This window comes from Monomorium pharaonis, chromosome 1 (genome assembly GCF_013373865.1).
Source record: "Monomorium pharaonis isolate MP-MQ-018 chromosome 1, ASM1337386v2, whole genome shotgun sequence".
NCBI lineage: Eukaryota > Metazoa > Arthropoda > Insecta > Hymenoptera > Formicidae > Monomorium > Monomorium pharaonis.
In genome coordinates this window covers 30,972,471-30,988,463 of record NC_050467.1, presented here as the reverse complement: position 1 = coordinate 30,988,463, position 15,993 = coordinate 30,972,471, and positions in this window count along the sequence as shown.

Genomic DNA, 15,993 nt, shown 5'->3' with positions numbered 1-15,993 from the left:
GTATGAAATTTCAATTTGCTTCTCTTAAAATTTTTTTTATCAAAATTGAGAGAAATGATTTAGAACATAGAGTCAAATAATTTACCAACACATATTTAAGCAAATCAAAGGAGAGTTAACCGTGGTGTTACTTTTCCACATAGCGCCTTGTGGATAGTAATAAACCAATTGCAATTTTAATTATAATACCCTGTGCACAATGTATATGTACATTGTATATAACGTATCATACGTTATGTTTTATACGTTATATTCTATGTAAAATATATTATACTGTATATATTATATGTATATTATGTTATAAATTAATATTTTCTACATATATAATTACATATGTAAATACCGTTTTAATAAAACAAGCCTATTTAAGTAAAACATTAATAAAATCTGAATTATTATTAACTTACTTTCAATAATATCCTCAGGAAAATTTTCTAATGTAAATGATTTATTGAAACTTTCATTTTCAGTTTCATCTATTATAAAAGACATATTCATAAAGTCGAATAAATTGTTTTCATTTTCTTCGTTATTATTATTTGCAATCTCTTTTAAAAATTGTTCGCTAAATGTACTTAAATTGGATAGATCGCTTTGAGATCGATTCCTGAAATCAAATACATATATTTACGATCTGACTTTTGTATTGTATATAAAAATATATATAAAGTATATAAAATAAATATAAAAACATAATAAATAACGTAAGTAAAGCATAAAAAATATGTAATTGCTTAATAAATAGAAAACATGTTTTACACAAAAGTTTTTTCTATCACACCAAAAAAATATTTTTATAATAAATAACGTGAGTAAATTGAACACAAAAAAATGAAAATAGGAAATCATAAAAAATATTGTTTAGTAAATAGAATAATTGTTTAGTAAATAGAAAAACATGCTTTGCACAAAAGCTTCTTTTCCTGCACCAAAAAAATATTCTTAACAATATAATAATTTATAAAGCATATAATAACGACACGTAAGCAATTTATGTATGTTATGAAATGTTATAAAAAAATACACGCAAGCCACACAAAATATATACAAAATATTACACAAATTAGGTAATATTTTATTTTATACTTGCTTACAATATATATTTTACTACAGATTTGCTTTTGGTTATAAATAACGTCGTCACATAATTTAACTCTGCAACTCCAGAAGAAATAGTTTACATATCTGAAATAACTAACAAGTTGTTTGATAATTTTAGAATTATAACATTAATGTTATACAATATCAAAGGCGCGTTTATATGTATAGATATAAAAATATAAATATTTACCTGCACATTTCTGTTTGTATTGTTACTATTTTAGACTTTTATTATTACATGTCATATCTTTATTAGAATTTTCATCATTTGATAAATCTTTATAAAATGCACGGTTAAATGCCGCAAGTAAAAATGGGTGATCTATAAAAAAAATAATAGTAAACAGGAAAAATTAAAATAAGAAATTTAATATTTAAAGGAACAGATTTAAAAAATAGACAAAAACTGATAAATTTGATAAATAAACAAAAACTGTAAAATATTTTAAATAAAAGTGTCAAAAAAATGCTCAGATAAAAAAGTTTAAGTTTCGTTGTAAGATAGGTATAAATAATATTAAAATAGCATGTGTTTTATATATATATATATATATATATATATATATATATATATATAAATATATACATGTATACAAATTATACATACGTAACGTAATTATTATTTCAAAACTTATAAGTAAATTTCTTAACAATTTTCTCTATTTTAAATTAAAGTATACTTAAAAATTCTTTTTTGGCAAACGCTGGGCGTTTGGCAAACTCATTTTGTAACAATTAAAAACTTAAATTTTTTATCCAAGTTGTTTATTTTGTCGCTAATTTTTTTTATATTAATAAATAATGTTGTAACGAACCGCGTTCCTAAGCGGCTAACAACGACCGCAAGGCCCGGCCGACCATCCGCCGGGCCAGGAAACGGGCCGAGAAACGGGCAAAAACGCGCCATAAGCACTCCACGCCATCGAGATGACGCGCATCTCGGAGGCGCTTCGCCTCCCTCCTCTCGAACCAGCATCCCGGAGATGTAACCGAGAGGAGGCCGAGGAATTCCAAAAACTCCCGAGTCACTGCCGGGGACCATATATAAGGCCGCCCGGCAGCGACAAACTGCACTTTTCGTTATCCCGTCCGATACGTTCCGACGAGAAGACAAGCCTACGAGCCAGCAAAACGGTGGAGTGTTCTCCTTCATCGCCGAGAGTTCTCGGCCTAGCTCGCCTGACTTCCTTCCTTGCTAAGCAGACAACGGGGGTAGAGCGTGCTCTGTCTCCGCCGAGAGCTCTCGGCAGCTAGCAGGGATCCTTCCCGACCGCATCCTCACGGCCCGGTAAACGGCACGGAGTGTTCTCCGTCTCCCCCCGAGAGTACTCGGGGCCGACGCCGTTCCAGAAAACCAAGCCGCCGTTCGAAGAATTGCCGTAGCAATTCATAGAAAAACGTCGGGGCGCGAGACACCCGGTTCCACACCGCGCGCCCGCCGGCCACCGAATCCGAACGTCGGGCTCACTACACGCGCCGCCCGCCTCACCGCGCACCGCCGACATCCCGCCATACCGGACAGCTGATCGGCCCGCTGTCACGCACTCCGTTCCTGATCACCGGGAAACATCGCTGTACATAGCCCGACCATTGTATATACTTCATTCGCGTTGTAAATATCCGTAACCGTCATTGTATTATAATAAAGTAATAAAACTGTATCATCTAAACTATCCATTGCGTTTCTGCTGTTTCTGAGCCTTTTTCGCCCTGGCCTTTATTTTTCCGACGAGCTAAGATCTCCGCGCGAAAACGGTCATTACAATGTATATATGTATATGTATATATTAATTAAACTGTATATGTTAATATACAATGTTAATATTATATCTTCTTAATTATAGGTTTTTTATAGAAATTAAATTAAAAAGGAAATATAAATAAAATACTTCTAAATATACATACATATCATATATTAATAATAATAAGAATATATAAATACAAAAATTAAATATATGTATTGTGACGTGACAGCCGCAGGCTGCTGTCCGTCACAAGGCCCTGAGGGCCCTTACGCAATAACATCACGCGGGCCCTGCGTCCTCCCGCTCGGGAGCGGACGCAAAAGCGTATTCTCTGTACTTTTGTGTGTGTGACGTCCCACGCGCTGTCCATTTAATTACGTGTTAAGATTTTTGCGAGCGTTATACCGCGGTTGCGGCGGAGATCGGTGGCTGTGAAGATCTCATTGTAGTTGTCGGACGTCTCGTCTCCACGGAAAATCTTCCCGGAGATTGCAGAGGAACGGACAACGAGGGAGTCAAGGAAGACCCTTTTTAAGCGGGGGTCCGCAGGTAATGCCGCCCTTATCTTGCCTACCGTTTGTGCCATGTAAGAATTCCGATACTGCCGCTGAATCACGCTTTCAGGATCCAGTGACGGCGCGCGAGGCCGACATCCCGACGGGGCGACTGCAGACCCGATACCGCGGGAAGTGCGGCGAAGGAATCACGACAACTCAAGATCCGCCTACGCCCCGTCGAGGAGGAAATGACGCCCCGATGGCGGAGGATACGCCGGGCGAAAAGAAAAGAGTCGGCCGCGCAAGGAAGCGCCAGGATTCCCGTGCCCGGGGCCCATAAACATCGACCGCCGTGCGTGGATCGATCAGCCGGCGACAGCGTGGGCACCGCGCTCTGCGCGAAAATCGATTTTCGCGAAATCCGCCAATAAGGGCCGGGAACGCCGGGGGCAAGGTGGGGCGCACCGCCGAGCGGTCCCCGCGAGATCCAGGATTCCTCACTCGTGCTGCGGACGTATTCGTAAAACTGTGTGTGCGTTTTCGAGCTCCCGAGCCTAGCTGTACAGAAGGACGCAGGGAAGAACGTTATCCCGACCCGGAGGAGGCCACGAGAGGAGAGTCGAAGTGGTGAGACGAGCGTCGCGCATATTGTAAAGCGACCGATTTCGCGGGTTGGGCGAGCCGCGAGGAAATCGCGTACTTGTCGCAAAATCTCTCGGCGTTTATGAGAATCTCGAGCTTCCGGATTCCACGGAGCTTCGTCGTCTCGCCCGATCGCGCCCGTCCGCGTGATTTCGCTACGTGCCGTGTGTTTCTGAATCGTTTCGCGTTGCGTGTGCGTCCCGATCCGCAGCCGAGTCAATTGTTGTTGCGTCCGGTCGTCGTGTCGCGGGTTATTCCCGCGCTGTATCTTGTCGCGTCGTAGAAGATTTTGTTCGTCAATGCTGTAAAATTTGGTCAATCGCACTGTGACTGCGAGCCCTTCGGGGAGTATATTCGGATAATTGTCGACGCGTTTGTCGTATCCCGCCGTGCGGGAGAAGCATTAGTCATCATCGCGCTTATCTTCGCGAGAATCGTTCGAGCACGGGAGAACACGAGTCCGTCGCATGTCGCGCGGGCTCGGCGTTGCGATCCGTCCCGTTCGCCCTTGGCGAGGTCACCCTGACGGAAGTCGGCGTCCTCCAACGGCGCCGAGTCAAGCGTAAGACAAGTCGGAGAGTTCCCGCGTACGCATCATAACCCGCTCGTTTAACAGACCGTTCTCGAAGAATTTGATATCCAGCGGACACCCGCTGATAACGCGCGCGAGCCACCACCGCTCCGCAGAGTCGGTAGTTTCTGTATTATTTACGATCAAATACACTTGTTATTTTTATTTGTTACATCTGTGTCGTACAAGTAATTCTCTCGCCTTCCCGATTCCATCCGCCCGCACCGAACCTCCCCCTCTACCATTTGAGGGCTGAGCAGCTGGATCTCGGAGCCGCTAACGCCCCGGTCGCCTAGCGTGCGCCCGTCTTTCCCGAGATTCACGTCTCGAAACATTGGTTTGCGAGTTGGTGCACACAGAGTGGTACGCTTAACGTACCTGGCGCCCAACTTAGTGTTGCGTCGGGAAACCTCGCGAGGATAGCCGTCCCGACACCCGGGCGGCTCAGGGCCGCGGCCAGGGACGGAGGCGAAGTTGGCCGTCGCTCGTGAGCGGCGGTTACAGTATATACCTGCATTTCCTAATTTACTATGTGCATTTTCATATAATTCATACTTTAAATTTTCCCTTTTATCTCTGTCTGTTTTAGAATTATTGATCATTATTTCAATTTCGTCTTCTCTTTTTTTTTCAGGAGTTGTATTAAACTTATTTTTTAAAACTGTAATTGACAATTTCAAAAATTATGACATGTTATTAATAAATTGTTAATAATAGTTTGACATCACAATAATCAAAAGAATATAAATAAAATTTAAGAAAAAATATAATATATATTTATATACATGTACATATATATACGTGTATATTGGAAATGAAATAAAAATATAATGTAAAATATGATAATACAAAATTAGAATTCTATTTATACAAGCATTTAGTGATTAACAAAATACAAGATGAAAGTATCTTAGAAACTCTTAAAAATCTTTATACTGTAATTTGTAACATTAGTCATTGATTTTTGTGTCAAATTTGTTACAGAGATTAAAATAAGAAAAATATTCAAACTATATTTGATAAATCTATATATTTGATAAATCAAATAATTATTATATTTCTAATATATTTTATTATCTATTTCTTACACATTTTTCTGTTTCTAATTCATTTCTGTGTAATTTTTTACATAACGGAAAGTATGATACTTTACGTAAAATATGTAAAATACTATACGTATGATACTTCATGTGATGTAACATTTAAATTATTTTAAAAAATACCTTTTATTTTAAAATTTTTGCTCAATATTTTGTCTTCTATTATTATTGGACGTTGCCGCTTTTTCAAATGCATTTCATCTAAACAATCAGAATTACATAATGATTAAAAATATTGAATAACATTCATTTGACATAACTTTCAAAAAACTAAAAATATTTTTAATAATTATTTATTTCAACAACAAGAATAGTTTAATTAAATATTTAGAAAATATTTGTTTTGTTTTCTACATTAATCATTAATCAGCAGCATTAAAATCATTGATCTTTCTTATGTATAAAAATAAGTATAAATGATAAAAAATATAGCGAAAGACACATAGGCCGGTATTCATAGTCGGGTCTTATATTTAAGATTATCTTAAGTACCGTCTTAAGATGCCATCAGCTAATCACAGAGCCGTATTAGCATCTTAAGACATTGCTTGAGACAATCTTGAAATAAGAAATTCAACTATGAATACCAGCCATAATCGTATATAATCAATTGTATATAATTGTACACAAAAAACTGCATCTATTACAACAAATTATTATTTTTTAAATCATACTTTAAATATATACATATATTCTTTTTTTTCTTACCCATTTTCTTGTCACACATTCTTATTTTTATGTAAGGTATTTTCATATTTAAGTTTTTTGCAGTATTTTCAAGTATATTTTGGTTTTCTAAAAAAGTAGTATAATAATAATATATGTATTTTCCTTATAAAAGCATTATTACAAAAATTGTATAAGAATTATTCAGTTTAAGTAAAAAGAGTACCATGTTTAACCAAAATAATATCGGTTTTCCTTATCTTTCCTTTTGTGCTCACACAATAATTTTTATTCCTTTTTATTAAAAAGTAAAATAGGTTTTTCATTTCTGCTAAAAAAATAATATTTTTATTTAATAAATCTGAATGTGTGTGTGTGTGTGTGCGTGCGTGCGTGCGTGCGTGCGTGAGAGAGAGAGAGAGAGAGAGAGAGAGAGAGAGAGAGAGAGAGAGAGAGAGAGAGAGAGAGAGTGTGTGTGTGTGTGTGTGTGTGTGTGTGTGTCTGTGTGTGTGTGTGTGTGTGTGTGTGTGTGTGTGTGTGTGTGTGTGTGTGTGTGTGTGTGTGTGTGAATATTAATCAATATTAATTCAATGAGTTAACTGCACGTGCAAAACTTAACCTGAATTTACTAACCTGCTGTAACGGCGATATCAACTGGACGTGTTATTAAGGATCGATTGTTCCAACTTTTTGGAAAACTTACCTGTCACATAAATATGTGTTTGTCTTTATTCAAGAAAAAAATTATGATACACGCATGCTTATCTGATAGGTAAATTTACCAACAAGTTGGAACAACCGGCCGTAAACCACCATAAACCACTTATTATTAAGGTGTTTTTTCATGTAGGCACTCGTCTTTAGAGCGCGATCCTATGTAGAAAATGCGTAATACGGAATTGGCGAAACGCTTGTAATTAATTCGATCTTTGTTGTTACGTTCATTCTGCTGATTTCATTCCGCACTGATTTATCCGCATTGATGTAGAATTTACTATACGTATTATATTAATGTCGATTATTTTCATAAAACCAATTTTTCGAAGATACAGATTTTTTAGAAATATTATTATAGAAAACCAAACATTGTTTACATTTTAAAAATAACTGCTTTCTCATTAATTAAAATTAATGTTTACATTGTAAACAAAATTTTATAATCTCAAAGGATCTTTGATTAATAAAAATTGTTTATTAGAGTCGCGCGAGGACCACTTGGTCATGCGAGAGTTCATAAGCACTTACATATTTTTACTTTATTTCCGATAGAAACTGATTTTATTCTTATTTTGTTCAAAACTGAAACCAAAATAAAGCTACATTATAGTTAAAATAACTTAAAATATAAAATACCCTGAAGTGATCAATATGTATATATATAAAGTCCCCGAAATAATCACTTTATATTTATTCGAACGTATATCCATTATTACGCATCATAAATTGAGTACATATAAAATACGTTAATCAGCAGTTAATTACGCATCGAAATCAACTGTCACCTTAATCGAAAAAAAAAGGTCCCCAAAATAACCGATCTGTATATATATATATTGTAACCGTGCTCGCGAGCGACAGCCAACTTTGCCTCCGTCCCTGGTCGCGGCCCTTAGCCGCCCGGGTGTCGGGGCGACCTTTTCTAGCAAGGTTTTCTACACAAATATTCGGTTGGGCGCCAGGTACGTTAAGCGTACCACTCTTCTCGTAATTTGCGGGAGATTGCTCTAAAATTAACTAAGCCGCGAAAAGAATAAGCCTCGTAGGCAACCGGGACGTTAGCGACTCCGATATCCAGCAGCTCAGCCCTAAAATGGCAGAGGGGGAGGTTCGGCGCGGGCGGATGAAATTGGGAAGGCGAGAGAACTATTGAAACAATATAAATTTAACAATAAAATTAACAAATGTATTTGACAGTAAATAATACAGAGTTAGACGGCTCTGTTAAGTGGCAATGGTGACCTGCGCGCGTTACAGACTGACGATCGCTTGAAGTTACATGTCGCGAATACGGGATAATCAATGAACGGATGATTTTACGTACGCGGGAATTCTCCGACGGGTCTACGCTTTTTATTGGTGGACGCCAACTCCCGATGAAATAACAGTGTCGCCAAGGGCGATCGGGACGAACAGTAGCTCCGAGCCCACGTGACACGTGACGGGCTCGTGCTCCTCCGCACGTTACAAGATCCCGCGAATGATATGCGCAATAATTCTTATGAGCTTGCCAACGATACAAAACAAGGAAAGGAAGTCGGACAAAGCGCAATTAACTGAGATTCGCGATACCCATGCGACAAATTAAATCAATATTTTACTAACCATAAATTATAAATGCGCGACAATTCACAGCGCGGTTAATGACTCGCGACACAACTATAGGACGAAATTACAACTCGGCTGCGGATCGGTACGCACACGCAACGTAATTGTAACACGAAACGGACAGCACGGAGCGAACTCACGCGGGCGGGTGCGATCGAGCGAAACAACGATACTTTAATAAATTCGTGACTCCAGTCTAATGACCACAAGATTGTAACGAATTCGTAACTCTAATCCAATACTACTTTCTAAGCGTAATAAATTCGCGTCTCTAATCTAATGACTACAAGATCGTAATAAATTTGTGACTCCATCGTGAGTCGCCCAATCGCAAAATCGGTGGCTTTACAATTTGCGACGCTCGTCTCACAAAGCCGGCTCCTTCGTCTCGGCCTCGTCCGGATCGGGAGGTTTCCGGCTCCTGCGTCCTCTTACATGATATCTCAGCTCGGGATCTGGATCGCACACACAAGACAATACGACGTCCACAGCTTGAGTGCGGAATCCTGGATCCTGTGGGGGCCGCTCGGCGACGCGCCCCATCTTGCCCAAGATACTCCGGGCCCTTATTGTTCGATTTTCCAAAAATCGATTTTTGCGCAACGCGCGGCGTGCACGCCGTCGCCGGCTGATCGATCCAGGCGCGGTGGTCGACACTGTTGGGCCGCGTGCGCGGGAATTTCTGGCGCTTTCTTCTGGCAGGTTTCTTCCTCCTGGTCGGGCGCCTTCTCCACCACCGGGACGTTATTTCTTTCTCGACTAGGGCGTTTACTGATGGCAAGCTGTCGCGATATCTGCTGGAATCGTGCGGGATCGGATTTGACGTCGCCCCGTCGGGGCGCCCGTCTCGCGCCTTCGCTGGATCCTGAAAGCACAAGTCAGCGGCAGTATCAGAATTCTCGAATGACACGAATTGTAGGCAAGATAAGGGCGGTATTACCTGCGGATCCTCGCTCAAAAAGGGTCTTCTTTACTCCCTCGATGTCCACTCACTCGGTGATCTCCGGGAAGGTTCCGTCGAGACAAGACGCTCAAAAATTACAAGATAGATTGCTGTGGCCATCGATTCCCGCCACACTCGCGATGTAGCGCTCGCAAAAATCTTAACGATTAATAAACGGACAACACACGGGACGTCACACACACAAAAACACACTTTTGCGTCCGCTCCCGAGCGGAAGGACGCAGGACTCGCGTTATGTTAACGCGTAAGGGCCAATGAGGCCCTTGTGACGGACAGCAGCCTGCGGCTGTCACGTCACAATATATATATATATATATATATATATATATATATATATATATATATATATATACTTGACTTTATTACTGCGTCCCCTCAGGGTTTGCAGTCTCCTCTTATACATATATACATACATTTCATTTTCATCAAAAATGTTGTAAACTATTTACATCCTTAATTATCATACACTTTACTGCACCCATCACCAAACCCTCTCTGAATTAACTCTTCCCCTTTCATCACGCTCTCTCTCCCTCTTCCTTTGTGTTACGCCTCCTTCCTCCTTCTCGTCCTTCTGTGCCTTCTCCAGTATTACTTTTCCTTCGCCTCTCACTTCTGCCTTTCTATCTTTTCCTACTACGCGGCCTGGCCATATGCGACCTTACATTCTTTTCCTCCCTCCCCTCTCCTCCTCCTCTCGTCGTTTCCTCCTTCTCTCTCCTCCGCCGTTCTGCCACCTGTTACAGAATAAAACACGCTTTATAAAGAACATACAGCAATACAGTATCTTTCACCCTCCCTTCTTTACTCCTTCCCTTCACTTTCTCTAATCCACTGCTCACTGTCTATCCCCCCTCTCCCTCTTAACTCTTCCCTCAGCTCTTTCCCTCTCCTCTTCTCTTTCCCTCTCCCCTTTCTTGCTTCTTCGTCCCTTAATCCTTTTCCTCCTCTCTCCAACTAATCCCCTCTCCATCCCAACTCCATTTCCTCTCTTCCACAACCATTTGATACTTCCACTTTTTTCCTTTCGCTCTTTCCCTTCTCGCCGCCTCCAAGATCCTCCACCTCATTCTTCTCTCCTCCGTCGTCAAGTACTCATCCACTCCTACCTCCCATGTCCCCTTCACCTCTCCTCCCTTTGCCAGTATCTTTTCTCAATCCGCATCCCTTTCTATCTCTGTTATTAACACCCATCTTCCTCCTCCCCCTTCTTTTCATCCACCTTGTCCACTGTCGCCCTCCTTCCCAACACCCGTTCCATAATACCCACCACAAAAAACCTCCTCTCCTATGATTTCAATGTTGCTAAATGCAATTCGTTAAGTACAAAGGATAAGAAAGAAAATGAAGAAAATTAGTAAAGAGATTACATAATACTTCTAGTAACATGGAAAAGGATGATTGAAATTAATCCCGAATTAACAGCAATCAGCCATTGGATGGGTCCTGTTCTAGTGGATGTTTATAAATATCTACAATCCATATTGAAAGAATTGTAAGATGTAGATTTTTTAATTGTAGGGGAGGATGGAGAGTTGTGAGACATGGGGAGTTGTGAGACACGTCAATCTCCGCCATACTGAGAAAGTTAGAAATGTTCCAAGAAATGTTAAATGTTTATCTTGACATAACATTACTTTTCCGTTAGCATTCGTCGTGTCAACACGCACTCTAAGCGTCTCTGTATATTGTGATATAAAAAACATTGTTGAAAGTTTTTTCGATCATTTGCGTTTGTGGTAATTCAACTCAAGTTTAGAAGCTAATTGCAAAAGTAAGTACGTGCAAAATTATCATTGGGCAATTGTCTTTTCATATACATAAGGAATTTTGGACGAACATTCGGTGTGTCGATAGCGATGCAGTCAGTTTGAAAATGTCCAAAATGGGGAGTTGTGAGACACAAGAAGTGGAGAGTTGTGAGACACACAGTTTTTGACATTTCTCAACTTGAGTTTACATCTTTTATGCGTATTTCGAATTATTCATACATAATTTGAATGTTTAATCCAAATTTATTGTGAGTTCAGCCATTTTCTGATTTTTTTAAATTTATCCTTGATTTTTGTAGTCGTCATGCCGCGTCACAAATATAAAAATGGGACAGGTAAATCAGCAGATATTAATGCGATAGTGGCTGCCATCAAGAAGGTGACGATTGAGAAGAAGTCGTTGCGGTCTGTTGGTCAAGCATACGACATTGATAAATCAAAATTGTCTCGCTACATTTCGACGCTCACTCAAGCAATGTTAGACCCCGATTCGAATGAACAATTGGTCAATTTCGTTTCATCACTAATTGTAAGTGGCCAAACTGACGGAAAAACGGTTTGTTGAAATGTGCCCGCATAACAACTGGTTCTTATACCTGTGTTCACTGCGAATTGGACTAAGAAGATTATTTGGGCTAACCGGATTAAGTTAACCCTAAGCCGGCTTTGTTTTTTTTTTCAACATTTTCTTTTTCCAAATTGTCTTAATTTTTATTTTTCACAGCTTAAATAAAGATTAATCATAAAAATATGCCATTTTCTCCTATTTTTTGTTATGTCTCACAACTCCCCACCATTTATGAAAATTACATTGATAAAATTTCTAAAATCACAACTTTTTTGCGAACCATATAAATTTTTACAGTCGCTATGAATTTCAACGAACTGCTACAGCCAATGGTTGTATTTTTAAGTCTACTACATATCCTAATTTAAAAATTTACAAATTATCGATTTTTATGGTAGTTGTGCTTTAAAAAAAAACCCGTCTCATAACTCCCCACCTTTCCCTATCAATATATAATCACAGCAATAATTTTTTCAAGATCTTCACAAATTAACTTTCTAAATTTTGCACTATAAGAAATTTCGGCACGGTTGACGACAATTATGTGTATAATGTAATTAAATTAATTTCATTAAAACTTATTATTAATGAGCTTTATTGATTCCCCTTGGGGTTTACAATCTCAACATGAACTTATTCTATCTTAAACTAACTTATTTCTATCTTAAATCTAAATCCAGGTTGCTTTGGCAGCCGCTGCTGCCTCCACATCCTGTCCTCCTACGCACACACACACACACCGCCTATCTGTGGACTTCCGTTTCCTCTGCCCTTTCTTTAATAAATCAACTATTTTTCCACTCTTCATGCTATCTTCTCCTCTCTCTATCCGTTCCCTCTCTCTCATCAAATCCCTAATCCAACTCTCTCCCTTCCCATCTGCCCTTAAGATTCTTCCTACCACCTCCTGCCAACTGTCTCTGTCTAAACCCCAATCTCTACACTCTTCCCATACATGCTCCCACGTTTCTACGCCACCTCCACATAATCTACACCTTTTCTTTTCCTCCTCCTCCCAATCCTCTTCCTCTATTGCCTCTCATCTCGTTACCCAGTCTACACCTTATAATTCTCCTCCACCTGCTCTCTCCCCACCCTTTTTTCAAGTATTCTGGTATGCCCTCCTCCTTCACCATTTTATACCACCTATTATATTCCGAACCTACAATTCCCTCCCATCTTTCCTCTCTCTGCATTTTTTATCCTTCATAAATATCGTTTCTACTCTATCCTCCTCTCTTTCCTCGCTTAACTCTTCCAAACTCCCTCCCCTGTCCTCCCAAAAACTCCTTCTTTCCCCTTCCCAGCCACTCCCTACTTTTTTTATCCTACACTTTAACTTTATTTCTTCTAAACACTTTCTTGCTAGTTCACTACCTCCGCCCTCTTCTAAACTCCTTTCATATTTCCATGCCCTTCTACCCGCTTTCCCTTTCAATTTATCCCTTAGTATCTCCTCTCTTACCATATAGCCCGGCGTGTGCCAATCCAAGCCTAGCATCCATCTCAGGTACCTCTTCTCTAGCTTCTCCATACTGTCTCACTCCTTCCATCCTCAAATTTCTACCCCGTATCCCATAACCGTCCATACCAACCTGTCGAATAACCACACCCTCCTTCCCCAATCACCCCCGTACCTTCTCTTCCCAATCCCCCAAACTTAACCCATCACTGCCCCGCCCTTCTTACCCTATCCTTTATTTGCGCCATTAAAATTTTAATCACTGCAAATTCCACATCTCAGCGCAAGACATTTTTTCGTGATTTTTTAATAATGGGTCCTCGTGCTGCAATATCGAATTCGAAAATTATAAAAACCTTAATTCAATTCAAAATTTGTGACAATCGAACCGGTAAATTAAAATCAAAATTTCATTCTGTTTGGAAAGATATATGCATAACTTGGGAAAATAGAATGAAACCTACGAATTTATATTTTTACGTTTTTCAAAACCGACATGACGTTTTTAAGCCTATAAAAAGATCAAAAACGTAACTAACTTTAATAATTTCAGAGAACAAAGTATTATTCTTACAAGGGAACCTCGCGAACTCGAAAATTCTGATTTTAATGAAACTTGGCATAAATGTAGAGGGGGTAAATACATGAATTTAAAAATTTATCGTAGCTGCCCATAAACGGTTTAAAGGGGTGAAACCACCCTTCAAAGATTGAGACATTTTTCGTTTTCTCGATATATCTCGTAAACTAAACAAAATATTAAAAAATGTTTTATACAAAAGTTTTACAATAAAAGTACTTCTATCTAACTACAGTAATTAAATTAAAAAAAAAATTATTTAAACAATTGTTTTTTAATTAAAAAAAAATTTTTTTTTTTAAATTTTATTAATGTAGTTAGATAGAGATATTGTTGCCATAAAATTTTTGTATAAAACATTTTTTGATATCTGCAATACTTTTCGAGATATATTGGAAAAAGCAAAAATCTGCTCTACGCTATGCACTGAAAAAAGCATGAGAGAATGCGATAGCACCGCGACGGAGAGCGTTAAAAAATATTTTAAAGAAATTTTTTATTAAGGTTTATTTATGATATTGAATATAATATAAGATACTAAAAATATAATAAAATAAAGTAATATAAAATAATATTTTGTATAATATAATAATATGTAATAATATAATATAATAATGTCGCACGTGAATGCATGCTGATGTGAGTGAGAGAGAAAGAGTAAATAATATTAATATAATATAGTAATATAATAATATAATATAGTAATATAATAATATAATATAATATAAAATATTTATATCCAGACTTCTTGGTCCGGATCCATTAGCGGTGACATGCCAGAGAGTCGACGCAGATCGACGACATCTGCCAATCCAAATCGGCCATATGATTTGTCAATTAAGGCATTATTTCGCTCTCTGTCGATCTTGCAAAAGTATCGCGTCCAAAATCTTTTTCTTATATTGATAAATCCATGTATGTGGATGTTATAAAGATATATCCATGTCTAGATACAAAATTAACATATTTTAGTGTGGCATTATACATTGAACAACAATATACTTTAAATCAGGGTAATGAAAATGCAAATTAAAAAATAATGCATTACTTATTAATTTTTTAATAAGTAATTATTTCTTTATTCATTAATTATTAAAACAATAATGCGTAATAAAAAAACTCGCATTAATTATTTCAAAAGTAATGCGTAATAAAAAAAATCGTATTACTTATTACAAAAGTAATGCGTAATGAAAAATATCGCATTACTTATTTCAAAAGTAATGCGCAATGAAAAATATCGCATTACTTATTTCCAGTGTTGTAATAGATCATTAAATAAATAATCTAGATCAGATCAAGATCTTTATCAAAATATTAAATCTAGATCAGATCACAGATCATTTTTCATACATTTGATCTAGATCATAGATTACATTAATTTTGATCTAGATCGAAGATCGTTTCTTTTTTTTACTTGACAATTTGGTAGGAGTAGAAATCAAAGTTTTTTAAGCTTCTTTAATAGGCTTTTAGGAATATCCCAGAAATCTTCTTTAATGGATCCGGACAAAGAAGTCTGGATATAAATATTTTATATTATATTATATTATTATATTACTATATTATATTAATATTATTTACTCTTTCTCTCTCACTCACATCAGCATGCATTCACGTGCGACATTATTATATTATATTATTACATATTATTATATTATACAAAATATTATTAATTTATATTACTTTATTTTATTATATTTTTAGTATCTTATATTATATTCAATATCATAAATAAACCTTAATAAAAAATTTCTTTAAAATATTTTTTAACGCTCTCCGTCGCGGTGCTATTGCATTCTCTCATGCTTTTTTCAGTGCATAGCGTAGAGCAGATTTTTGCTTTTTCCAATATATCTCGAAAAGTATTGTAATATCAAAAAATGTTTTATACAAAAGTTTTATGGTAACAATATCTCTATCTAACTACATTAATAAAATTAAAAAAAAAAATTTTTTTTCAAAAATTAAAAAACAATTGTTTAAAAAAAAATTATTTT